The sequence below is a fragment of the Anas platyrhynchos genome, chromosome 12, assembly GCF_047663525.1.
Source record: "Anas platyrhynchos isolate ZD024472 breed Pekin duck chromosome 12, IASCAAS_PekinDuck_T2T, whole genome shotgun sequence".
Lineage (NCBI taxonomy): Eukaryota > Metazoa > Chordata > Aves > Anseriformes > Anatidae > Anas > Anas platyrhynchos.
In genome coordinates, this window is record NC_092598.1 from 16,116,867 (window position 1) to 16,143,438 (window position 26,572).

At 40.3% G+C, this 26,572-nt stretch overlaps 1 long non-coding RNA gene across 2 annotated transcripts; it reads left to right on the forward strand.

The window, feature by feature from the left end:
* Positions 1–92: 92 nt before the first annotated feature.
* Positions 93–19,625, forward strand: LOC106016220 (uncharacterized). Of its 2 annotated transcripts, XR_011812297.1 has the most exons (4): positions 93–4,063; positions 10,525–10,593; positions 16,932–17,036; positions 17,742–19,625. It is a non-coding gene; the product is annotated as an uncharacterized lncRNA (long non-coding RNA). The 2 variants fall into 2 exon arrangements; XR_001188764.5 differs by lacking the exon at positions 10,525–10,593 and having other exon boundaries at positions 95–4,063.
* Positions 19,626–26,572: the final 6,947 nt, after the last annotated feature.

A 26,572-nucleotide genomic window follows, 5' to 3' on the forward strand; every position in this document is an offset into this window, starting at 1 on the left:
GGAGCGGCGGCGGCGGCGGCGGCGCGGGGCTGAGGGGACCCGCGGGTGGGAGGAAAAGGGGGCGGGGCCAGCGCGCGGGGCGGGGCGGGGGGGCGGAGGGGGCGGGCTTCCTGCCCCCGGCCCTGGCTGAGGGGAGGCGGTGGCAGTGGAGGGGGGGGGAAGGAGGGGATAAAATGGAGCGCGGGCGGCGGGGCCGGGCCAGCCAACATGGCCCCCTCGGCGCGCTGCGGCCAATCCCCGCCGCCTGCACTCGGCAGGCCCCGGCGGGGGGGGAGCGGGGATGGGGAGTCCCGGGGCGCCCTCCGGCTGAGCCCTCAGAGGAGGGGGTCGGGGCTGTGAGGGGCGGTTGCTGCCCGCACTGTGAGGGCGGCCGGGGGGGGGGGGGTGCGGGTCGGTGGCCTCGGTCGTGGTCCTGGCGTGGCAGCCGCGGCCCTGCGGGGGTGGGTGGGGGAAGGCAGCGCCGCCACGGCCTCGGGCACGCCGCGAAGGGCCGGGGTTTCTCCACAGGGGTTCCTTGGGCTTGCCAGCGCGGCGCCTGGGGCTCCCCTGCCACGCTGACTGGCGTCTGGGGCAGGCAGGCAAAACCGAGTACTTCACACGTCGAGTATTGATTTGGAGATCCAAATCGAGGAGTAGCAGCTCACAAAACGCTTAGAGATCATATCTCTGAGGTGACTTAACAGGTCCTGGGCAGGAGTCCTTAGGGGATCACCTCCAGCCAGGAGGGGCTGCAAGGGGCACCCGGCTCTGGGGCTTCTGCTGCCTCACCGGGTGCAGCAGGGGGAGAAAAAGCTCCACAGGTGAGCGGTTATGCAGCTCTTCAGAGGAGGCCTCAGCAAGAAGATTTGGTTCCCCCGCGGACTGAAGATGCAAAGCAGTGCGGGGGGATTCCCAGAGTCGCCCTCCCCTCAGCGTGGTGCCCAGGAGGACTGCATGGGCTGTGCGGGGAGGGGCAGCAGGGATCTGCCCCTTCGGCATCCTCTGCAGCCTGCTGAAGAGAACTAGGGACGCGCTTCTAGTTCTCTGCGACCTGTTGCTTCTGTCTTCTAAAAAGAGTTTGTATTATTATAGCCAATATCAGATTTCTTACGTAGTTCAGATAACTACATGTCGTAATACATGAATTTTAGGATCTCTAAATAGCTCAAATAAGCTTATGTTGATAGAAACATAAGATAGGTTCTTATTCTCCATTACTTCAAAATGCAAACCTTTAAGCAATTGAAGTTTCAGCTTTCTAATATTCTATTTCCCTTCTTCTGCTTCCTTCATTGCTAAAGCTTTATTTTTTTTTTCTCTGACTGCTTTTAACAGTTATGCTGAAGTTCTCTTAGAAGTTCTTTTCTTTTAGCCAGCCCTATAGGTTTTGCTTCTGTATGTTTTCTCTGATGAACAATGGAAGATAACTTCAAAAAATAAACGTGCCTGTTGTTTGGTGGTGTTTTTTTTTTCGTCCTCATGGTTTTGAGAAGAAAGCACATATGTCTCTACTTTTCTGTTCTCTCTGAAAAAGTATTTCTTCAAAAGAAAGGCAACCTTTATCCTCTTAGTACAATTAGCCAGCCAATCATAGTGCATCCTTAATAAAGCTGTCAATGCAATTATAACGGTGTGAAGGGCTTTCAGATGTAGAGAGTTTGAATGGTAATGTCATAAGTTGAAAACACAGGCTTAGAATGATAAATCACATGAATGACTGAAAACAGGATCATGGGACTGGTTATTCTGTTGCTGAAAAAGAAAATTGAATCTCATGAATCTCTTAGCATTTAGACAAAAGGAAAAAAAAAAAACAGATTGTTTAAATGTGCGGAGTTAAATGTAGATTTTTGTTTGGGGTTTCATTTTCTTAAACATATCATCAGTTCTGGGGATCACTGTCACAGAAGTTCTGCAGAGTGCTAAATGTTTTCTTTCAATTTTGCTAAACTTCTGTCACTTTATATCACCATCCAAAAGGCTACCAGTATTTAAAGCAATTATAATTTTAGCTGGTTTCATACATTTTGTGAGATACTTGTTTTCTCACCACCACTGTTCCCTCATAAGCTAGCTGCAATGCTTTGATCTATCAATACATACAGATGACTCTTCTAAAATATTGGGTTTGATAAAGTAGGAAGAATACGGTGTGTCTCCCCTCCTTTATTTATAGATGTCCTACCTACAGCAGTTAGAGCACACGCATGTTTGTGTTCTGGATTCCCACGGAACTCCAGCAGCTCGTTCTGCCTTGGGACCTACCACTCGCATGCATCATAGGCTGTAGGAGGAGAAGTCCCACACTTTACTGGCTCATCTTTTATCCTGTCTGGGTGCAGGATAAAATTTTCCAAGAAAAAAAAAAAAAGAGGAAATTGATTGCTGCACTTGCCTGGTTTCCTGTCCTTTGATTATCCATGGAAGCTGCTGTAGGGGTATTGAGGTCAGGACTGGAATGAGGTCTGCAGGCACTGCATCAGCTGCTGAGATCCCATTGTTGCCACAGTGACTGCTTTGATCCTTCTCTGTAGCCACTCTGTGGGACTTGGGAAAGCAAACAGCGGCTGCCTGCACAGATTGCAGCTATTAGAGCAACTCTTCATATGTCTCTGTCGACACTCTCTAGAAGCCTGGTAGGAATCTGTGATGCAGGTGAGGACTTGCAGTGCCACGCAGACTGGGCCTTGGTTGATGTCTCGTGGCTACCCGGTGCGCTGCCTTTACAACACGCTGCACGAACGTGGAGGAGAACACTTTCACATTACTTTTGGAGCCCTTAACAAATCTGCAGGGTGAGGGTAAGCTCGTGTTATTTTACCTCTGAACTTATTTACAGTCATAGGTTCCCATACAGTTCAAGCTGGGGAGGTCTACTTTGTTTTGTTGTGTTGTCGGCTGGCAGTTTGTAAACACGTTTGATCTGAAATATACACGGGAGCTCCTGCACGGAGGAGCTGTGCTCCACACCTGCAGATGTGAAACACTGCAGATGCAAAGTGAGCGCGTAGAGGCAGATGGTTTCTCTCATGGCCTTGCAGAGGCAGATGTAAACCAGACTATGGTTATAAATCTTTTTAGGTTAGCACTAAGTTTAATTCTTTTGACTGTGTGTGGGGGGACAATTGCATCCAAGGGTCTGGATCAAAAAGAGATGGAATATTGTCATAAATAACCGCAAATAAAAATCTGATTGCTATTTATACTTGCAGGCAACCTATTTTGTAACATGGAAACCTCTCGGCACCCAAACTGTTTGATTCTGACTGATATGTCCTAGAAGTTTGCCTGGCAGTTGGAAACTACTGATGTGAATTAAGTAACCCTGCAGTTGGGATATCAGAATGCTGCTTCCACTGCTGTTTCTCCAACACCTACATCTGTAGTTTGGTTCTCCGCTTGCCACAATGACAGCCACGAGTACACTGCTAGCTGATAAAAGCATAATTGTAGTACTAAAATGAAGTCTGCCATGAAATAGGCAGTATGAGAGGAGAACGTTTGAGAATCTGAACTTACTGAAAAAGTATTTTTGTCTAAGTCCTGTTTTCAGTAAGAAACTAAAAAAGCCCTTTTTTCTTTTAGGGATTTGTTGGTAGTAACCAGTTTTGTGGACTTTTTTTTTTAACTGTTTGCTGTGCTCCTTTTTGAGAGAATCACTCATCTCTTGGTAGACTGAGGATACTTTGTGAGTCTGGGTGCTGAGATGAGATTTTTGAGTCAGGGTTTAAAGCATAGTCTGCAAAGATCATGTCTAAACAGGAACTGTGGTAAAGAACCACTGCTAAGCATTTGTGTTAGGAAGAAGGTAGCTGATTCAAGAACAGAACTGGAGGTTTTGATGATCAGGTGGAGCACAGGACTGAGGTCACCTGTCTCTCATTGCGCTACATAAGATAGCACTGAAGCCTTACTGCTTTTTTTCGATAGAGGAGTCAAATGGGGAGGAGTTTTCAAGAGAAAGAAAGTAAAGGTAATCGCTTTAGAAATAGCAAGTAAGGAGATGTTATTGAAGTAGAAACGTGTTAGAGATTCATAAGTCCAGAAGTATCTTGGAAGTGGCTACGATGATCTGAAAATAGCCGTGAGTATTTAAAATCATGTTAGTAGACCAGTTGTTGAGAACATGTAGTAAAAAAAAATAAATTATTATTGTTGTATTTTTCTTGTTTTCATGCTCGATTTTCTGTTTCTTTACATTACCAAAAATTGAATGGATATGGTATTACCTGATATTTGACTGCAGGGTTTAAAGTAAGTGTAGTTTTTTCTTTGAAGTCTTATGCTCTTGAAGATTTTTTATTTTCTGGAGGTTATTTCCCAGCTATGAGATGATAGTCGGCCTCCTACTAAAATAAATATTATGTTTGTTTGTTTTTGCTTCTGTTCTCTTTTGCCACTTGCCCTGGTAATAGAAATCTTACTTTGATAGTAAAAAAAAAAAAAGCACAGTTGTTTTCAGGTGTTATAAGACAAGAAAATCTACTGAAATCTATTGGGAAAACTACTTCAAAGATTATAGCCACAGGGTTTTCTTTTTAGAGATGGGCAGGGGTTTAGTGGTAGCTTCTACTCCCTGGTGAGGGTTTTTGGTTCTCTTACTCATGTGAAAACAGTGAGCTCATACTATAGGAAAATCAGATACATCTTAAGGACTTGCGGCTTCTGATGAAAGATTGGGAAGGAGTGGGAAGACAGGTCAGTGCCAGTGTAGGGCTTTATCTCATTTTGAGTACTGAATAGGGAAACACTTCAGAGTACTTAAAAAGGAGGCTTAGACAACTCTTCGGGTAGCTTGAGTGTACAAAACAGAGTAAGTTACTACCTTGTCAGCTGCTGTATTCGTGGACTGCTATAGGGAAGCAACTCTCTTGAAGGAGTAACAAAACTACCATCTGGAAGTTACCCCATAAACAGAGTTACTGCTTTACGGTGACTACACACTACTGCTGATAGGCTTGTGGCACTTCCCCGTGTAGCTCCACTAACCATACTAGGGTTCTAGCTTCGGGACTGCAGTTGTGGTGTAAAACTAGTTGTAAAACCAATTGTTAGTATTGTGCCCCCCTGAAAACTTGCCATGAAACATACTAACTCTGGTGCTGGTGTGATCCGTGTACTGGCTTTTCTTAGGCACCTCTGAATGTTGAGTCCCATATATACTTTGTAAAAGAAATTCATGTTAGTGTCAACAGTTAGGAGTTTACTTCATATGCCACTCACAAAACATTAAGTTTTAGTGCAGTCTTCTGGCGTAAAATGCTATTTATTCTTCTTTCTATGTGAAGTGTACTATAACAAATAGTGAGCTGCTAATAATAACTCTGTAACTCTTTATTTCCTTTTCTTTTTTTTTTTTTTTCTGTAATACCAAGCCAGTGAAATACACTCTGGAAACTGAATTGTGTATGGAAAGCTCTACCGCCACAGGCAGGTGTTGGAAGAACTTGGATTTGGTACCTCAGTTTTGTGTGAGGTGTTCATCTGTCTGATGGGACTGGGAACTGCAGAGCCTGACTGGGCTGCGTGAGCTGGTGCTCAAACCAGCCGCATGGCTTAACTTTGTGCGTGTAGAAAGCTTCTGCTGCCCTCTTGTGATGGTTCTGGAGATAACTGTGAAGCTGTTAGAAGCCCATTTTCTTTTAAAGCTGTGTTTTATCTGGTAATGAAGTTAAAGATGTCCTTTTACTGGTAAGCAAGAGCTTCTAATCTTATAGGCTATAAAGCATTCTTTTTAAGGTAAAATTACCAGTGGATGTCATTTATCTTACCTTTAGTGAGGCTTTTCATACGATCTCCTGCAATACTCATATGCCCAAGGATTTTATGCTCTACATGGACAAAAAACTATTTTTTTTGTCTTTTTTTTTTTTTTTTTGACTTTAGGAAAATAAAAACTGTCTGGATGATCAGGTGTGGAGTGCTTAGTACTCAGCGCAAATGCTGGTAATGAATAAAATACTCCAGGGATCCATGGTGGAACTAGTTGTGTTTCACACCTGTGTTGGAAGATGCTGAAGTGAGAAGGACAGGCTGCTTTGCTCAAAGACAGGGCTGCCACTGAGAGATCTGGACAGTCTGGGGAACTGGCAGGAGCTTCCTTTCTCGAAGCTTGCTTTCTAACCTCAGATCCCTAGAACATATTCAGAAACCTCCTGTGCAATCTTCAACATATTCAGGCATCCGTTTTATAAATCCAGATGATGTAACATGCCAAGCCAATTGTTCTGCTGCCTGACAACAGGAATGTGGCTTATCAGAGGTTTTTTGGTAAAACTGACGATGAAGCGGTGATTCAGTCTCTTGTCAGTGTTGACTTTGGGTAAGTCATCCTCAAACTTGCTCTGAGGTAATACTGAAGTAATCACGAAACTGAAAGTGAGAATGTGTTCTCTGTAGTTCTGTATTTGTAACCTTGGGGTGAAACTCACCTGGTCTTAGACAACTTTTAACTTTGGACTTTTTTTTGGTGTATGCATTGTATTTTTGAAGTGAACTTGGCCTGGTATATGTTAGACACAAGACTTGGTCTTCAAGTTACCTGTAAAATAAATTTGGTACTGTGTGAACTTCATTGTTTCCATTTAGCTTGTCACAAGACAAATCATCATCCTGTGAGCTGTTGAGGTATCATGGAGTAGCTGCTAATGTCTGTGAGTTGTGCAGTTGAGCACCCGAAACATACACCCTGCAGAAATCATCCTGTCTAGACCAGAGACCGCGTTGGTTCATGTAGTGCAAAGCAGCAGTGGCTCTGCTGAGCCTGCCTTGCAATTTTAAGTATGGAACAAGTAAGGGAGGGTGCAGCTTGCAAACAGAAAGTTTTACATCTCTTCACTTGAGGACAAATTCAGGGTAGGCTGTGTGGGATTCAGCAGTCATTTGGTCCCAGGGATTTCGTCAATCCCTAGTGATCCCAGCGTGCTGTAAGAGCAGTGCAAGCAGGCAGCAGCAGCTCTCCCCATCTGCAGTGCTGAAACCCTCAACTGGGGAGCTGAAGGTAGAACAGAGATGTGGCTGTCTGCCAGAGGTTTTAGGAAGTCGCTGAAGAGTGCTTTCGTTTCACTGGGGTTTTGCAGCAATTTGGACCCGTGCACCTAAATTCAGTTAAAATGATTCTTTGGATCTGTGCCTGAACAAACGAAGCTCCTTTGGACCTTGACTCTCTGGGCTGAAATCAAATATTTAATATCAGCTTAGAAGTGATTAGTTGATGTGGTAAGATGAACTTTTAAGAACTTTTGAATGTTTTGGCTTGTGTTTCTCATGCTAAGCTTAATTTCTGTGAAACTACTAGTCATGAAGTGCAAGAATATGGCAAAATTATGCTTAAAGGTCTTTTAAAACATTACCTCAGGAAACTGTAGGGAAACATTGTGGAGGTTAAACAGAGCAGTGATTGTCTTCATTGAATTGTTGACTATTACTGTGCATAGTAAACCAGCTCTGTGCACAAGAAACAAAATTTGCATTTTCTAACAAAATACATATTGGCAAAGACTGCTGCATTTCAGAAAGTTAATTCTAATGTGTGGATCCTAGGTGACAGCAGTTGTGAGGTACTGTTTCTGAGCTTTCTGTCACTGGTCTAGTTTGTGACTGATGCCACAAAACTAAAGTGAATATCCAGATATTTGTACTTGTATTTCCTAAAGATGCATAATAAAAATTGGATTTTGTGATGACAGAGCACTGACCTTTGGGAACTTCTAACTGTCTGTTCTATCTGAGTAGCCTTCCTTTATCTGCACAGACTTTAATTGCCATCTCCTGATGCTTTCCTCACAGCCATCTAGGAATTAGGATTGCATTTGGCTGTACTGGCTTGTTGGTTCGACTGCTTTATTGCTTTTTCACTCCTTACTACAACATCCTTGCTCCCTTTTTGTTTTAAACTTCCAACAATAGTTGCTGTAACCTCCAGCACCTCATCACTTGTTACCTAATGCTTAAATTGTAGGGAAAGCTTCTTGCATATGTGTGTGTACATGCTAGTTTTTTTTTTTTTTAATGGTATTTAATAAAACAAGATTGTGGCCAGTAATAACAGCTTGAAGCAATTGGTATTGATTTTTCATATTTCAAAGTTTTGAAGGGATAAATGAATGAATCTATTCCCCTGTTTCTTAAGTTCAATTGATTTTAAATATTATTTAACTTTTTATACAAATATCTTCATTGGTTTCAGGTATGCTATTCAGGAAGCAGGAGAACTCTGTGTGTGTCCATATGTAGGTAACCAGTTAAAAAGTATAATGCTTCTACTTTGGCTCAGTTTGTAGCATTAATGCTGCACCCCCCTCACCCTATCACTGCTGAAAGTACTTCTGCAAAAATGAGATTTGACTGCTCACAAGAGGGCACTGCAACTTTACTTTTGTGCACGTTCTTGTGAGATGTAAGCATTGCTCTGAGGTCTAGCAACAGAAGGCAAATAATATTGTTACTGTCTAGCCTCATTCATTTTAAAACCTAGTTCTTAGCACTAAAAATTGCAAACTCTTTTTAAACACAACATGAAATTGAAGTTAGTGGAAGTAATGGAGAAAGTTGAATGTAGAAGTTTGAAAAGGAGTGTCTGTGTTAGCTTTTGGGTCCAAGAATTGTAGCTGCTGATGACTGGAGTAGGGAGAGCCACATAATAATCTATGAGCTCATTTAAAAAAGAAGAGGGACTGTAATGAACTAATTTATTTACTTATCAAAGCCTTAATTGTTCTTTGACAGCTCAGTAGACAAATCATCATAAGAGGAGTGTTCACTTAGTAGAGATTAATTATAGCCTCCAGCATATCAAGTTTATTATGTCCAATAAGTATGGCAAACAGCAGTAAGAACATGTTTGTCGTTACACTTGATAGCATTCTTTTGCCTCAAGGCCTGACTCCTGTAAGAATGATTAGATGTGGGTGAATTGCTCCTAATTCTGCAAACTGCTTTTTTATTTATATTTTTTTGTGTGTGTGTGTGTGGGGGGGTCATTTAATCCTGCCCTTTAAAGCAAAATGAAAGTATAGGGTCTAATACTGAAGTTATCAATACATAACTGTTTGAACTCTAAAGGAGAGACTTTTTTTTTTTTTTTTTTTTTTTTTGTATTGGTTTTTGTATTGGTTACCTTTAGTCCATGCACTTGTTGGATTTAAAGAAACTTTAAACTTTTGGTCTAGAATGATTTTTCTCAGTGGAAAATGGAAGACAGGCAACCCAAAGAATGGCTGTTATTTTAGGGACTGCCTGCTGAAGAAATGTGTTTTAACAAGGTGTTTTTCCAATTTGCCATAGTGACTTTCAGATCTGAAATTGTTTCCTACTGGTTAGCACAGAAACTTGTGATCTGTGTTACGGAAAAGCATGTATTGCTGAATAGGCAAGACATATTCAGAGCTGAATTACGTGAATAGCTAATGGAGTCATAAGAATCTGCTGGGGAAAAGCTGTACTTATATGTAATTTTTTTATTTCTTTTTGAGAAGCATACACACTACAGGATTATGACTCAAGCTGGGAGGAGGGGAATTACAAAAGCTAATGAAGTCATTTAAATAGTGAGAAAAAGGGTTACAGAGGAAATGAATAGACAGTGTAGAGTCTTTCAGCAGACTAAGAAAAGCCTTCTGATAACTAAGGTAAAATAAATTTGTGATCTCTAGAATAGGTTTTAACTGAAGAATATAAACTTGCTTTTTATTCAGTTCTCTGATGGACATATCAAAAAGTGAGACTTCTTTTAAAACAATGAGAACTTGATATCCCAGTGACAATTACTGAGTTCTGGCAGTTCAGACTGAGCTGTGGGGATGTGAGCAATTGTCTTCAAGTCAAGGCGTTTGTAGCATCAAAGCCAGATACCACTTGCTGTGTGCCATGTTGAGTCCTTTTAAAAAAATTTCTGTAACTGTTGTCCAGGGGAAGTGTGTGTGACCCACCAAATTTGATATTATCCCATGTGGTGAGCATTTAACTACATCAGAGTGTTACGGTGAATTTGTAAAGGTAGGCAGTCCAAGTGGTATGGTCTGACTTGGCAGTACTAGCTAGCCCAAGTAGCTGGCTCCTTGTGAAGGCTGGCTCCTACTAGCTGGCTACTATTAACAGTCAGTTATATGAGGACTGGAGCCTGAATTCCAGATCATAAACCTACTTTGCAAAGTTGGAAATAGGGGCTTATGCTCTAGACCCCAAAGCCCTGCTGCAGCTGCTTGCCACATGGTAGTGTTGTGCCCTGCCCCAGTTCAGGCCTGTCCCAAACTGGGCTGTTTCAAGATGGAACTAGGAATCACTTGAATTAAACAAGATGCCTCTCTGTTATTGTAGGGAAGAGCTCAGTGTGAAATGGGAGGAGGGGAACACCAGTCCCTTAAAGCAGGGAGGAGGCTCTTCACCTGTGATACAGACGAATGTGTTTTGTAATCTTGGGGCATTTTTCTTTGAAACTTTCTGATCTATGTTCAGATGCTGTTAGAGGAGAAAACTGTTTGCCTAGATTGCTTTAAAATGGTACTGTCTGGTGCTCTGACCTACTTGTTGCCTTTGCTCTTTCAGACTCGAGTGGTCCGTCCTGGTCCTGGTCGTTGCTGTTGGCCATATCCTGCCAGACAGATGCTAGCACACGTAGAACGTTTGTTCTGAGTTGAGAATGGGATGCTTGCAGGGCTTGGAACTGGTGTGTTTAGAAGTTTTGTTCTTAACCTTCAAGAGAATGTTTTAATAAGTACTGGGCCTATGTCAATAGTCATATTGACTATGTCAATAACAACCAACTATCCAGTTGGATAATATCAAATTTATTGTTGCACGGAGTTGAACAGACTCTCAAATATCGAAGAAGGCACAGAGAAGTACTCTGTGCTGCTCTTTATTCTTCTAAATTTACTTCTGTTCAGTTTTTCAGTAGCTTAGTTACAAAATTCTGCTGTGCCTACTCTGGATCTTTGCACCTTCAAGTCCTAAAGAATCTTATTTCTATATAGTGGTGTATATAATTGTGTTGTAAGGATTTAAAAGCAGTGGGCATAATTCTTATGGGCAGCTGGAGCTTCTGGGCATGGAAGAACAAGAGCAGAGCTTGGTGGTTATGAACATAGCTACACTGGCCAAAGCATGGGGGAGTGTTTGGTGAGGAAAAAGGTAGCAGTGGACAGAAGATAGGATTGGATGAATTAAATAACAGAGAGACTAAGCAGCTATTTACAAAGGGATAAAAGAAAATAACCCTCTACTTGGAAGGGTATTGATTGTGTTGACGTGAACTGTTAACCTGTAGCTCTTTCATGAACGTGCTGAACCAACAGCATTTTAAATGTCCGATGTCTGTTTAACCTATGTGTATCTTAATGTTTTTAACCAGTGTCATTGTTGGGTTTGAACATGCTTATTTCCAGCTGTACAGGTTGACCCCTTCAATACACAAGCTGCTTGACTTGGAATAAATTGGGTTGAATACTGCTGCTCTAGCTTACAAACACAAAACAAAATCTCCCACTTGACAAAAGTGAATGTTAAGGTACTCATTGGTCTTGGAATTAATTTGTGAATTTGTCATCTTGATATTTACTTTTAATGAGTCTTTAGGTGATTTCCATACTTAAAGCCTTGGTTCACAGCTTTGCAGTTGGTATAAGATCTCAGCTGGACTCAAACTTGCAATAGAATGGGCTTAGGTTATGTTTTATTCCTACTTAGGGCCTTTCATCTGGTGGGGGTATCAGGCTGCTTAGGAATGCTGCCTCTAAACTACAAAGAGTATGTTTGATATGGCTGCTTATATTAATAACTACAGCTCGTGAACCTCTAATAATTTTAAATAATGGAACAACTGGAGTCACAAATAAGCTCAGCTAGATAAGGTACTATGCAAAATATATTACAACAATTTTAGAAGCTCTGAACAGCAGGTTTGTGGAATTTGTTACTTGCTTGTGCTAATGTTTTAACAGGCTTTTACACTTAGTTGTGCAGATTGCTAACCCTCTAGACCCCCCAAATGCTGCTACTGTAGCAGTGGATGCCTGGGCAATAACTCTTTATTTCTGAGGTAGCTAAAGCAATACTTAATGTGAAGGGAAACTGGGAAGGCACTTGAGAGTTGCGTGCATTGAGAGGAGTGCAGAATGGGAATTCCCAGGTTATGAAGCTGTGCTCTAAGATCCTGCTGTGATCTTGAAATAATTGGGTTCATGTGTTTGCACCCCAGCACCCCCCTGCCCCTTAGAAACTTCCCAGCTCTTTCATGAGCTACAGGAAAAGCAGCACTTGCTCATCATTATCAGCCTGTGCTTTAGTTTGAATCTCCCAGCCTGAACTCTGTATTTTTTCTCTTTCTTTTTGATTATGCTTTCTGTCCCCAGTATAAGACCTGCCTCCATGCTGCATTTTTTTTTACCTTGGTAATTTGGAACAAAGACCATGATTTCAGTTTGTCAATCTAAAATGTTTGCTTTCTGCTTCATTGTTACAGCAAGTTATGCTATTTAGTTAACTATTAGAACAGTCTAAATTAAAAGGGATCTTTATTTCTAAGTGTGTGCCTTGTTAACACCTCTAATAAATACAGTTATTCACTTCTAAAGTGTTTGTTCTTGCATCTGTTTGCAGGTACTGATTTGACACGATTTGTATTTGACATAGTATTATAGGTATTGAGGTAGTACTTGAATATCCAGCTTCTCACTTCTGCAATGCTGAGCTGTGTAACAGCCCGTTAATTCTCTGCTCTAATGCAGATTTTGGAATTAGGGCACATGAATCTAGGCTTCAGGATTGCTCAAAAACTGTGTGAATTATCTAGGATTCATTAGCTGCCAAGAGGAGACTGGTTTCTTTTCTTGTGAAATTGCACTTAAGGTGCAATGCAGTCCCTGATATTTAAAGATCCTGAAGAGTTCTCCTACTAGTCAATGTGTAAGGAAGCTGTGTGATCTGGCTGGTTACTTGTGAAATCGTTAATGGACATAATTTTGAGTTGGCAATTTCAGACTAGGAAACAAGACTGTCAGTGCAACAGGAAACAGGCTTATGACAGATACCCATTTAGTGTAGGAAATTGGCAGTCCTTTTTTATGTAGACGTAAGTCTTCTGGAGAAAGAGGAAAAAGCTTACACTCTCCGGTCCTTACCTCTGTCATGTCTCATTGCAGACGTGCTGCTTCTCTCCCTCACCTAGCAGATAGCAGGAATTTGGCATCTACCTCTACAACGATACCTCCCTTTATGATGTTCATGAAGCATACAATACAAGGCTCAGAGTGTGACATAGCTCACTCAAATTCCAAAAGCTCATTTCTTAAACTTAGTTTGGTAAAATTGTCAAGTACTGTAACATATTTACTAGCTTGACAGACTTTTTTTTCTTAGCCAGCCAAACACAGCTTGTGTTTTTTCAAGAGAACAGATTGTCGTGGTTCCTCCTTCTTGGTGTACAGCAACATGGGCGTGTGTGACAGCAACAGAACAGCAGCTAGGACTCAGAGGCAAGGAGGACTGGGGATCCAGGGAGTCATTTCTTGTCCAACTACTTAATATCTGTTCCTTATGCTATCCTCTTAAGGAGCCATAATGAATATAAGGCTGGATTGTCACCGTTCCAGCTGAGCCATTCAATTTCAGAAATCTCTGGTAAAGAAATGGAGGGGTGACAGCATGTGCTGTGCCACTGGAAATTTTAACACTTCTTATTTGCAAAGGAAGCACAGAGAACAGCAGTGGGGAAGTCATACCTTATGGTAACCCCAAAACTAAAATAACTTGATTATGTACCTGCATGTGGAGGCTGTCTTCTGTTGATAAACTCACATCTTAAAAGAAGCACTGAGATGTCCTTGTAAATGAGGTTTACCTAGGCAGTCTTTCCACCTTGGAGAAGGTGGATTACTCATGAGTTTAATGAGGTGATCTCCTTTATTTCTATGGGAAGAAAAGAGTACGAATATGAGCACATATACATGCTCAGTATATTGCAATGTGCAGCTTGCTTTGTTGCTTTTAGGGTATTTCTGTAAAGTAGTTCGTAAATAATATTTTGTTACTAGACAGACAAAGGAAAAAGACTTTGTTTTAGCTTATTAATCCAATAAAGATGGGGAGAAGCAATATTCTGAACTTACTGTGCAGTAGACTTTCCTATTTGCCTGGTTATTACGCATTTCAAGTTTTTTTAAAGGAAACATGGGATGGAAAGCTAGTAGTGTTGCTATGGGAACAAGAATTTGCTGCAGTGGTGTAGTTGTTGAAGTTTGTAGCACATCGGTATGTTGACTGCTGCTCAGATGTGAAAACAATGCGTGGCCAGTTTGAAGAGGGGCCAGAAACTTGAGGAATGGGTTAGAAGTGTAATTAATACACCTCAAGCTTTCTTCAAACACTTGTAGATAACCTTCTTCTGCATTTATTGTCCAGTTCTAATATGTGACGTTTGCTATCTGAATTGCACTGAACTTGAGCCTGCTGCTACAAGCAGGACACGAGTACTTCAGCTGAATGATTGATTGCTTGTTCTGAAGAAACTTGTGGAATTTTACAATATTAATTTTGGGGTTGTAATGAAGAGCTTTCCAGAAAATGTTATCTTTTACCAGTAGAAGGAAGTAAATATGTTAAATCAAGATATTCTAAAGATTTCTGATGGCAAAAGCTGGCAAACAGGCATTTGTTCACTATCACAAACAGAACAGACTGAACCAAGTGATTTGCAATGAGACCGAAGTAGACTAACGTAGCAGGACAGTGTAATTATCTTTGTGCCTCTTATCCAAACCTGCTTTCTGTTGAGAAAGAAAAAGAAAGAGAAAAGGACATAGATGTTGCCAAAAAATAATAAAGACTATTTTTAACAGTGATAGTGAAAGGTGCACGTATAGCCGTTCAAGGAAGTTGAAATGGTGTCGGCTTGTTGTCTGTAAGCACCGTAGCTTCCTTACAGGCAATGAAGCCACAACCTGCAGGCTGGTCCGAAGGGTTGTCTGTACTACCCCTTTGTGTACAGCCCCTATAAGAAGGGTTCTTGCTGCACCTAGACTACTGGTTGTAACAGGGTGCAGGGAGTGGGTGCATTCAGTTCAGAAAGGCTGCAGTGCCAAGCTCTCTGTTCTCTCTTGTAACCAGAATGGTATCTAGGTCTGGGCCTAAACTTGTTATGTTCAGTACAACAGACTTAGACTTCACGTCTCAAGTACAAAAATTAAGGTTCTCATGCTAACAAAGCTTTTAGGGTCCATGGCTTCTGGCTGCTAACCTTGGAAACAAATGATTTGAGAACCGAGAGCATCTACAGTTTGCTTGCATGTTGTGATGAGTATTCATGCCTGAGAGCATTTGGACAGTTTTTTCCCTCCCACCTAAACTGATTTTATCCTACTTCCTGTAGTACCCCTTCCCGTATTTTCTGAAAAATGTATGATGAAGCCATCTGTGACAAGAACATACAAGGTACATTTTTAGCAAGATCTACAATTTTGATGAAGCCCATGCTCACATAAAGAAACTCACTGGTGCCAAAGGCATTACATTAATGGATTTCACTTCCTGGTTCAAAACTTCTGTGAAACGTAAATCAGTCAATATTTAAGACAGTGCCACCTCTGGGAAGGTTTTATTTTTCTTAAAAGATATTGGGAGTAATCCTTTAAAAATTGTAATCAGGTGCAACTCCTAGGGCTACTCTAGGCTGTGTAATACTGCAGAATCAGCATAGTATTCAGCTACCATCTAGTGGGGAATTTGAGGTAGTGTTCTGAAAACGTGGAGCAGTAAATGCTCCAGAATCGTTAATTCCTACATAGGCAGACTTAAGGAGTTCTGGGAATCAGTTTTTGCCCGATTCTTTTACATCCTTATAACTATTCTGCTTTCACAGGAGTAATCACGTTCAAAGGAGGAAGTATACTAATGTGGATTAAGCACTCAAATGCAGAAATACAGAAGTGTAGAGTCATATTCCTGTTTTCCTACAAAACCCAGAAAATACACTCGTGCCTTCAGATTCTGAACAGCTCCATATTCCTCTCATTTTATCAGGCATTCTGGCTTAAATCAATCTGGCAGGTACAGATTCTACAATGTAGTGACTAGGTTATGGTTGCTCTGGTGTCTATGCTGCACGTGCAATTAAATGCCAAGAGTAACAGTAGAAATTCAACTAGCAAATCAGATATACCTGAGGAGCACACAAGTTTATGTAATATTCTTTTAAATAACTTTTTCCTGCTCTGTAACTTGGCTTATCAATGCTTGTAAAGATAAGTGGGTGTTCCTAATGTTAGCTGAATAAAATGGGAGGTAGTAAATGATGTAAACAAAACACCCTCTTGCCTAACAGCCGTTAGTAAAAGGGAACATAACACAAAAGCCTCGAAGCAGAGAGCAACGTCCCTGGTGGTAGCTGGGCAGCAGTAGTCATCTGAGAAGCACTGAGTTGTGCAGTTAAACTGCGTGGTGGTGCTTGGACTTGCTTCAGATGCACAAGTCTGATTCTCCTGAATTTGGGGGGAATCTTAAATATCATGCAATATATTTAGCCTCTGCCTCAAAGGAACAGTGAGCAACTTTCCCTTTATTTCTGCTGAGCATGTTTGAGGCACCTGTACCCTGTTTCCCATATGGACATCCTTCACATTAAGACACCTCACCTTAATGTATCTCTATTACTGTTTGCAAGCATATGCAGATCAACACCCAGTAATGAAGTTTACTGCTGTTTTTTTTTCTAGGTCTAGAAAATAAGGGCCTATTTCGTTGTGTACCGGCAACCCTGCAACCGTGGTCCCAATGCTTGTTATATTAAGAATAGCTGATTATGAAAGATCAAGTCAATTAGTGTGGGGTTCAATTTGTGGCTATAAGGTCTAGTACTGTTGAGCACTTACCTACTATATAGTTGTGTGAAATATCAATATGATTTTTTAGCTAAACATATCTCTGCATTTTTTTTTTTTTTTTAATAACTCTTTTCATAGGGGGAAACACACCAATGAAGTTGCCCTGCGCGTGGAGGTACTACTGGCTTTAGTTTGTAGAGGATAGATGATAGGAGTCAGCCAGTCACTGTGAGCTCATTGTATGTAAGTTTTTATTAGAAAATTGTTTGAATGTTGGGTTAGAATGCAAGTTGGCTTATTGGTTTAGCTTCTGGTAGAGACCTGCTGTTTTTGGCATGCTTGAGTTCTGAGTGTATTCATTCACTCCTGCTTTTCAGCTGAAAACTTCCAGCTACTTCGGTGAGATTTTTGGGGTGCTTTTTTTTTTGTTTTGTACTAGACTTAATATTCAAGCTGATATTTTAAGTGTTTTTGGGCACATGGATTTGTATAACTTCATAGCTTTCTATTCAAGACTAGTGTCTTAAGTCAGGTGTCTACATAACCTAGTAGTATAGATTACAATACTGAAAATGCTTAGAAAAATATATAGACTTGCTGCTGTGACTATTTTTTTTTTTTGTGTGTGTGTAGCAAGGCACTGTTTCCTAGTAACTAAACTATAGGGTGTTTAGAAGTTAAAATTAAATAGGCTTCCTTGGGCAAAGCAATCATGAGTTACTCATCTAGGAAAAATATGAGTGAAGAACAGTTTCATAGGCTTTTTAGAAAGGCAGCAAAAATTGTCTTTTGCTGGCTGCATTAAACTGTAGCTCTTTATTGGCCAGTGCTTGATTAGCAGGATCAGTGTGTTGTCACAGAAACCAAACATACTTGCTCTTAACAATACAATAGGGAATGCTATTTAGCTAGGAGTTCATTTCCTTGTACTTCATTCCTTCAATGCAGTGAGCCTTCTATAGACTTCTACCAAAAATCACAGAACCTTCATTGACTGAGACCAAAATGGGCTGCAATACCAGTAAGAGCACAGCAGTTGTGGAATCTGTCCAAAAACCTGGAGAACAGCCTGAGGAAGAAGAAAAAGATGACCCTTGCACGGAAACAACTGCTGATGCTGCCCAGAATTTGGCTTTGAAGGACAGTGCTTGTGACAGAACAAGTTGAAATAGGATATTGATGTAATTCAAATACAAACTGCAGCTATGAAGTAAGCAACTTAATTATTGGTGTTCTGTGCTTGAAGGGATTGATCTTTGTATTACTGACAGACTGTGCAGATCAAGTCGAGTTTCATACAGGATTTGAAGGAAGTCTGTATTTACAGCCGATGGTGCGATATGCCATTGAATTTGATGGATTCCCTGTGTGAATACTCAGAAGTTTGTGTGTTGCAGAAGAAGCAAGCTATCAACATTGCTTCCTGGAAACTTGCACTGAAGTCTGAAGTAATCTCGTGGAAATCAATGGAGACCTAAATCTAAGGCATTAACTGACTTTTTTTTTTTTTTTTTTTTTTTTAATGTATGTGTATGTATTTGTTAATTTTGACTCTGACTAAGTTTGTATTGTAATGATAAGTATAAATAGCAATAATATATGTTGAATAATCTGAAAGTGTTATGTGATAAACACAAATGTACTTCAGTATATACAAATTCAACTACATGTGAAGTTTTGTCTATTCTCCGAACTGTGCATGTTGATCCATTGATATACCTTCATGTTTACTACAGTTCATTATGATCTGATGTGCTGGAATTTTGAGCAGTTTAAAAATCCTGTTTATAATCAGTCTTCAGTCCTGTTGATGAAAAGATGTGCAACAATTCCTGTGCTTGAAGATGTAAACCAAGTAAATTAATGTTGTAACATATTTGGTTCTTTCAGTTCTGAACACGTGCAGTGAGGGATGTGCACATGCTTAGACATGCACACACCTTGGTGTACATTTCTTTGTGGTCTGACCTATACTTAACTTTGGACTGTTAATTAAAAGACAGTCTGGCATTTCCTAGTTTTCTCATGATTTAAGCACTTGTGAATAGTGTTTATATATGTCCATTCTGAGAAGACGAAATCTTTATTGTGTGTCCACTAAACGGTGGATGGTGTGCATCTTTAATGAAGTATCGCACTCACTTTACAAGAAAGGCTGAATGCCTGCTCTGTAATAGCACTGAAATATTCTTGATTGCCATATGTAACAACTCAAGAACATGATATTCTGGAACTTTTTTTCATAAATAAGGCAGATTTTAAAGTTATTTCAGTAGCCTATTCATCTGAGTTTGGTGTCTGATAGTTTTACCTCATTCTACTTACCTATTTTAATTACTTTGAACTATTCTAGCTTGAGAGCAAATGAGTTGACTGAAAACAAGTAAGGTGAGAGGAAAATAAACTTCTAGCTGTTTCTGAATTGTGGACAAACTCTAGAAAAGAAGAGGATCTGGCTTCAACTCTCAAAGGGGCATATATATGATATATTTGGTCATCTGCCTAAGTTTCTGAGGGTTGGCAGTGTAGCACTTCAAACTGACTAGAGGGTAAAGCTGGGTGTTTAAGACACTTCTGTTAACTAAATTCATGTACTTCTGAGCTAAAAAAATTGTTTGCTGTTTCTGCTTTTTCAGATGTGCTTTGTCAGTGTTCTTTGCTTAAAAACTTAGCTTCTTTTAAATCCTGTGTCTTACACAAATGAAAACCTGCTGTCTCTTAAGGGGTAACACTAACTGTTGGGTAGAGAAGGAATAACAGAAGGTGACTCCTCTCTGAAGGGTCTGTTTCTTGCTGTGGTGGGTATCTAACATGGAGATGTATATTCAATGAGTAGTCTGAGTTCAGTAAATATAATTTATTCAGTACGCCTATTGGGCATACCTCAGTTGGCATGGAGGTGGTGGTGGGAAGCAGGAAAGATCAGATCTGTTACTACTTGCTGTGTGTGCATTATAGCCTCAAAAGCCAGTGAAGACAAGTTAAAGGGGGTTGGCGCTTCCAAATGGGAACTTGACACTTGGCAGAATTAAGCCATAATTCAGCAGATTGTTAGAGCTTTTCTTTAGCCAAATGCATGTTAGTTGGTGTTTTTGTATGTCTACATTAGCATATCTTGTTTAAATGCTGGCGACGCTAATTTGAGAGTATGAAATATAGCTGCTTTCACTGTGTAAACTGAGAATTTAGCTAGAGCAACCTGTGTATAATTTCACTGCCAGTGTGTAGGCTACCAGACTGTGTTGGTACGTGGGTACACCTAGCAACCTGAAGCTCCTGGGGGTCAAATCCAGAAGTTTACAACAGGAGTTACCGTCACTGTAAGGATGTCTAACTGCTACACTTGCGGAGGGGCTAGTGTCTTACCTTAGAGTACTATGGGATGATTAGTTTGAGAAGTTCTGAAAATACTTTGCAGGTGGTTCTTCATCTGAGTGACTGGTGGCACCCACGGCATTTCAAAGGTGCATGCAGTGTGGCTGGGAGTGGCAGGTGGCCAATGTAAACAGCAGCCTGTGGCAGTTGCTTGCATATCTGGTGTGTATGCATTCTTCTCTCACGCACTGGATCCTATATTCTTAGTGGTAGCTTGGGACCTGAGGTAGGTATCTTTATTTGAATGGTCATGTGGAGAACTTCATGTCCTTTGCTCTCCCAGTGACCCAGTGCAGTGTTCCCTAAAGTGGTATATTTACAGCTTTACTCCCTGATGGGAGGGCAAGGTTGTGCTTCCAGAACAATTGTACTTCTTTCTGTTGGGACTACCAGTTCAGTTCCTGCACTTCACAGCTGGCATTTCTAACATGAATTTTTAAAATGGCACTTGACCCTCAAGTACTTAGCTTAAGGCATTGGCCAGATAATGATTTAGCGTTTCTTGATACAGACTTCAAGTCTCAGAACTTACTATGTACACACTACAAGCTACTAGTACGGAAATTATTTATAATGTTCTAAGCATATTATATTTCTGATTCTTACATCCTGGAAATTAAACAGAGGATGGCATAAGTTACCAAGCTAGTGGTACTCAACATCCTGTAGTTTCTCTTTAACATTGGATACAATACCTAGTTTCCTCTTTTCCCTAGGAGATTATCCTGTAACTGCTTTTTGGCTTCCTTCAACTCAGACTTAGGTAATTTTCAACAGTGTCTCCCTTTCCTCACAAAAAGGCTTATAAAATGTTGTCCTACCATGTTCTTCATGATTTACTCATCTAGCATAGCTAGTCTGCACATGTCAGAGAAACTGCTCTGCAGAGCTTGGGATTTTGGGTCTAGGCTGTTGTAATAGATGAACTGTAGTGATACTGTCAGGGAGATTCAGACCCATTTGTTCATATCTGAAATGATATTGAGAACTGGACCACAAGCAGCAGCATGGAGCCCTGGGCAGGGCTAGCTAGCTGTCCTGCTAGCAATGTGTGTACTAGCTCAGAAGGTTGTGCGTTGTGCTATGATGCACCACAAACACTGAAGGAAAGGAAAGCTGTGTGGTAGGCACGTGATCTTGGAGTCTGGTGTGAGAGTACTTGACCTCCAAACATCAAGGGTTTTGTTGGTTTTGTTTTCACTCTTCCTGCACTCTTCCTATCTACCCTATTATGTAATCTTATCTCTGAGAGTTGCTATATGCCCTTATGTTGAGCTTTCTGTTTTTCCCATCGCTTCTCTGTCTCTGGGAGGGAAAAACGGTTGGTTTATTGCTTTACATTCAAAGGAGGAGGAAAATTACTTGGGCAAGTGTTAGTAAATATCTATTGAGCAAGTCTTTGATAAGCAAACAGTTGCGGAGATGACTGAAAACTGCCTTATGAGCAGGTGCTGGGGCTGTGTGGTCTTTTGTGTCCTGCTGCCCTCAAAATAACACCATTTTTTATAACGATGCTGAGAGCATGTTCTTTGAATTTTGGCATGTGGATAATTGATTATGAAAGCTACAGAGTGGCAAATGGGACAGAACAGTTAATAGAAAGTCTATGGAGTCTTGCCAGTGATCCCAGAAATAAAATATTTGCCACAATTTTGGAAACCAGAGCTGATCTGGGGATTGAAAAATGCAAAATAACTTTCTTCTATGCAACCTTCAGTGATCATCCAACTTCCCATCTTGTGCAAGGAAGTTGATCCATCTCCCAAGGATCTATAATCATACCTCCCTCACTCCTGAAATGGAGTGTCTTCACTTATGAGTTCGGTCTCTCACCTGTAACCATTCTTATCCTATTTTCTGTGCTGTTGTTACTTTCCACTGTTGTCTATTATGAATAAAAATATATTATGAAAGCTTTTTGCTGATCCAGATCAAAAATACCACAAATCATCGTTGGAGCATATGGAATTCTGATGTTAAAAAACAAAAAAAGGAACATGCTTAGGGAAAGCTTGCAATTGTATTTATGGATAAGACTAAAAAAAAAATAACATGCTACATTGTAAGTAGGCAGGATATTTAATTTAGCTTTGGGTGTCATGGAACAGGATTAATTATATCTGTGTGGACATATAGGTAATGACTTAAACTAAAGCCAGCTTGGTTGCTGCAGTTCTTTGAATTGTCACTCCATTGCTTTTTAGAGCTGAAATCACATAGAAATGGTTGTTTTGTCTTTTTACTTAGCTGGTTGTAAAATATTAACATGCCTTTGACTCATGGTATCACTGTCTTTGCAATTAGATTCTTACTGGGCATTATGTAAATCCACCATGCCATCTAGCAGGGGGAGGAGAGTAATGGGAAGGAGGTTTGTAATGTTTTGTAACAGATGGCCTTCATCTTGCATATGTAATTACAGATACTCCTCGCTTAGATGTTGCTGTGTCCCAGTAGTACCTGCTTTTTGGAAATAAAAAAAAAAATAAAATAAAAAAATACTGCCTCAGTGCTTGTTTTTCCTCATTTGCCATCTAGTAGTGGTGGACAACCACTTACATTTCTCAAATACTTACCTGTATCCTGAATCCTTAAGTGTGTGCCCACATATTTGTATGTATAAAATTATATAAACAACCCCTTTTTAATATAAAAACTTTGCATTCTGTAGTAAAATCAGTTTAAGATTGGGTTGTTGAGCCTGCAGAAGAGAAGATTCCAGGGAGGCCTCACAGAGGCCTTCAGTACCAAAAGTGGGCTACCGGGAAGCTGGGGAGGCGTTTTTGTCAGGGGGTGTAGTGACAGGACAGGGGGAATGGTCTTAACTAAAAAAGGGTAGATTTAGATTAGGTATTAGGAAGAAATTACTCACTGTGAGGGTGGTGAGGCATTGGCCCAGGCTGCCCAGAGAAGCTGTGGATGCCCCATCCCTGAAGTGCCCAAGGCCAGGCCGGATGGGAGGTGGCAGAGGTTTGCAATTAGATGGTTTTAAGGTACCTTCCAACCCAAATCATCTATGATTCTATCATAAGGTTAGTAAGATTGACTGAAATGCTACCTTTCAAATTTATTGCCCAAATAAGCCTATGAATGTGCTATGTGTCTCATTCTCCACTTTGGTGACAACATGGAGTGAGAATTAAATCAGTAGTCTCAACTGAAATTTGTGATGAGATGAGTGCTCTGGTTCTTCAGGATTAACAGTCCTTCCTATATGCAAATTATACTTCTTACAGTGAACTGAAATGCCAAGAAGTTTGGGTTAAATTAAGTGAGACCTTATCTGCATATCCTTCATCTCCTCTCCCAGCTGTTGAACACTTTTTGCCTACAAAAATACTTGCTAAGACGTATTAAACTTTCTTCAAAAGTATTAAATCACTGAAGCAAGGGAAATGAGCTGCTTCCAGAAGATACCTGAGGGTAATAAACGCTAGAGGGCGATGTTGTAAAAGGAATTAAGGCCACCGCTGTGTAGAGGAGTGCGGTACGCAAGCTTTTCCTGACGACTAGTAGGGAAAATGCAAGAAACCAGTATTACATGTAGAAGTTTCCGAATTGGAAAAGCTATATATTGCTAACTATCAGGGCTTTAATGCATATTTTTTTTTTCAGATGTTATAAATTGAATGCCTCAAGTATTCTTCTACCTAGTGCTTAAGTTCTGAAACACTTGCTGTTGTCATTGCTGCGTTGTAACCAGTGCTTGTAGGCCACTCCTGGGCTATCTGTAACACTAAGCTATGGAAGCTGTATTTATAAGCAGACTTCCTTTGAGTCTTGACTGTGTTGAGCTCTTGCGTAACATTTTAGAACAGCTTTAGTGTTAAACATGGCTCCTAAAGGGTACAAACTACCTACTAAAAATAAAAAGAAGCTCAGCAGGACAAGGTAAGGGCAGTGACCTGTTGGAGGATCCTATTTGGAGACCTTTCAGGTAATACGTGTTGCCTCTGGACTCTGGATACTTTGAAATTTACAGTAATTATTAGTACTTTTTTTTCCTGTAATGGCTGAAAAACATACTTGTGCTTTGCTTTAGAGAAATGTGATGGGAGCACTCTGGGAAGAGTTCAGTATAATGCTGAAGATGCACATTTTTTTTGGTGTGAATAAATTGAACGGCTGCGTACTCCTCTTCGAATGTAAGACGTATTTCTAAATTGTGGTTAAAAATCATCACAAGTTACTCCATTAGATGATGATCCTTAACAAACCGGAGAGAAACAACTTCAGGGCTACCATTGAAAATTCAGATTGAAAATCAATTTTAATTCATTTCACTTTTACAGTGGAGTAAGAAAATTAATTACTTTTCAATGCATGGTGGTATGGTATGGCTAGATGATAGCATTAAGAAGCTAAGTTCTTCAAATGAAATACTTATACCAGAGCAAAATGACTGATGTTTTATTCATGATTTTTTGCATACAGCTCTAGAAAACTCCAAAAGCCATGAATCCTTGCAAGCAGACTTTGTGACTGCAAGCCATTTCCTGTATCTGTCAAGCAGTTCTGCAGTAAGAAGTGATCTCTAATTACAATAAATTTGTCATCTATAAAGTATACGAAAATTTACTTAGAGGTTGTCATAATAAATATTTTCTTACTGCTTTCCTTGATTCATTGATCCATCTGACTTCTGTAACTTCTGTCAAACCAAAATTACTTTTTTTCTGATGAATTTATTCTAAGGCATCTACCACAAGTCTCAAGTAATTACTATGAATACTTGTTGTTTATCTGGTTAAATTCCTAGGCCCTGTTGTGATGGGCAAATATTACTCCAAACAGATCATTCAAGAGAAGCCTGTGAAAGACTGAGTGCTACATCTCAGCTGTTCTTTTGGCCTTCACTAAAACTGCTTTACAATTTTAGCTCCCAGGTCCTGGAATCATTTCTGTATCTGTAGCTCTGAACTCCTGGCTCCTGATCATGCTTGTTCTGCCCTAGTCTGCTTCCTAGTCCTGGGCCATTTTATTCAAACCTTCTGCAGCTTGTGTTGAACCTCTTGTTATCTGTCAGGCTCCATGTATGTGTTTGAGACCCATGAAATCTCTTGGCTTGCGTGTTTTTCACTTTGGCTTGCTCTGGGATGATTGTCTGAAGTGTTGGCATCAGATCCAGTCTGATGAGCTTAAATCTTCTGGTAAAATAGATGTTAGAACTGAGCATTTCTTGCTTGCAATGTTCTTACTCAAGCTGCTTGTGTGCTATGAGCTATGTATTCTGATGAGTAATTGCTTTTTGGATGGCTGGCACTTGCAAATCCATAGTTTATCTAGGACTCCTCTGGTATCTGAAACATAAGTATTACTACGTGATTCCTTAAAGAATGTTTTTACTGCTATGAAAAACTTTGAGGTGGCTGAGTTCATGGTCACCTGCAGCGTTAGTAGTTACTTGCATGGTGATTATAGTCACTGAGAGGGCTGAAGGTAGTCTGGTTTCTGCTTCTCACTTGTTTAAGAAAACATAACTCTTTTGCTTGTTTCAGGTCAGTTTCTTTACACTCCCAAACACTTTATATTCCAGTTGCTTAAATATTAAGCATTGATCCTTCTTATTGTATAGTGCTTCTGCATTTTGCACATGTTGTAGGTGGCAGCTTGGCGAGCATCTGTGCTCAGTAAGGTGCCAGACCTCCAGAGCTGAGAGCTGTTGGGGCCAGGCTTCTGTCCTCAGTTTCTCCAAGTGCAAAGCAGTGTTTATAGATATAAGTATTCCACCCTGTACCTCACATTTTCATTCCTCTTCCTCTTGTGGTCCTTTGGCACTGAAGCAAGCTATCTGCACCCAATTTGCTTGGTCCCTTTGCTGACTCTGGTGTTTGGACACTTATTCAGAATCCAGCATTCTTTTCATTGTTCCTTAATTATTATCTCTTGAAAGACAATAATTTTGAAGTGAAATCTAATTGCTTTTAGTTCAAGCATCTGCTAGAAGATTTCAGTAGATAATGATACTTTGAATTGCTGCAAGCTGGAGTTCGTTACTGATGGCTGGTAAAAGTCTTTGACATATTAGTTTTGGAGTGACATTGACTACTAATAATAGTAAACAGTTTTTCTTTGACTTCTCCATTTATATGTACTTAAAAGTGATCCTGATGCTGTCTTTTAAAACAGATTCATTCTGACTGGAAATGTTCAAGTTTATTAAAAGTTCTAAATTATTTGGAAGGTTTTAACTCTGTAAAGCTATATCAAAGCTAATCATCAATTGGAGCCAAAAATATTGGAAAATCATTTATATGAAAACGGAAACTGTTATAATTTAAAAAGGTGCAAATGAAACCATACTTTTTCAGAAGGAGATCAATGAAAACCACTTTATTAGAAAATATAAATCACTTTTTAATTTCAGATTCAGTACAGGAAAATGCTCTGGTTTCATCGAAATT